General features: G+C 38.0%; 1 pseudogene; it reads left to right on the top strand.

Annotated features, from left to right (window-relative positions):
• The first annotated feature begins 210 nt into the window (after nt 1–210).
• On the top strand, nt 211–478 carry LOC111144658 (annotated as a pseudogene).
• Nucleotides 479–900: the final 422 nt, after the last annotated feature.

The raw sequence follows: 900 nt of genomic DNA, 5'->3' as shown, positions 1-900 counted from the left end.
ATTATTTATATAACGTCTTTATGTTTCCTTTCTATTTATCAATAGTTTTGTTGATACTAACAAAGACCAAGATGAGGAAGCCAGTCATGGGGATAAATGGAACAGACGATTCCAGGCAGAGGACAGCAGTCAGAACTGAGGTCTCAATGTAGAAGCTGGACCAGGAACAGCCAGGAGAAATAATTGGAAGTAAGATTTCTTTCTTTAGCCATGGCTAGTTCTGACGTGAAACCGAAACCAGTAAGTCATGCCAAAAAATGGTCAGAAGACATAGGAAATCTGTACAGATTTCAGCAAGCAGGCTATTGGGATGAAATTGAATACAAACAGGTGAAACAAGTTTCTATGGTAGATCAGTTGGCCAGAGACAGGATACGTGAAGAAACTCCAGAGAAGGGACAATACTTTCTATTACTACAACAAACAGAGGGAGTGTGATGACAAGGAAGTCCACAAAGTGAAAATGTATGTGTACTAGCCTTTGTTCTTTGTGTTACTTGTCATTATTTCTTAAGAATTCATGGTTTTGTTCTACATCATGTAAATGTCATTTTATAAAATGATTCAAAATGCAGACTTCAGTGGAATGTTTTGAAACACAAAAGCCATGAAACCTGGTATCAATCATCCAGTTCTGTTCTAAAAGAGAACTACAGAAGCATCAAAGTTGAAAAAAACCGGTCTTGTTAAAATCGTTCACTATGGATTTATAAATTCAGTGTAAGAGAGGATAAGTAATGGAGAGGCCAAGTAATATATTTCTTTATTTTATTTTATTTTATTTTATTTATTTTGATAGAGAGAGAAGGAACACGAGCAGGGGGATTGGGAGAGGGAGAAGCAGGCTTCCCACTAAGCAGGGAGCCCAGTGTGGGGCTCAATCCCAGGACCCTGGGATCA

Source organism: Enhydra lutris, unplaced genomic scaffold (assembly GCF_002288905.1).
Source record: "Enhydra lutris kenyoni isolate GAN:26980312 unplaced genomic scaffold, ASM228890v2 scaffoldscaffold12, whole genome shotgun sequence".
In the NCBI taxonomy this organism is placed as follows: Eukaryota; Metazoa; Chordata; class Mammalia; order Carnivora; family Mustelidae; genus Enhydra; species Enhydra lutris.
This window is presented reverse-complemented; position numbering and strand designations above follow the sequence as displayed.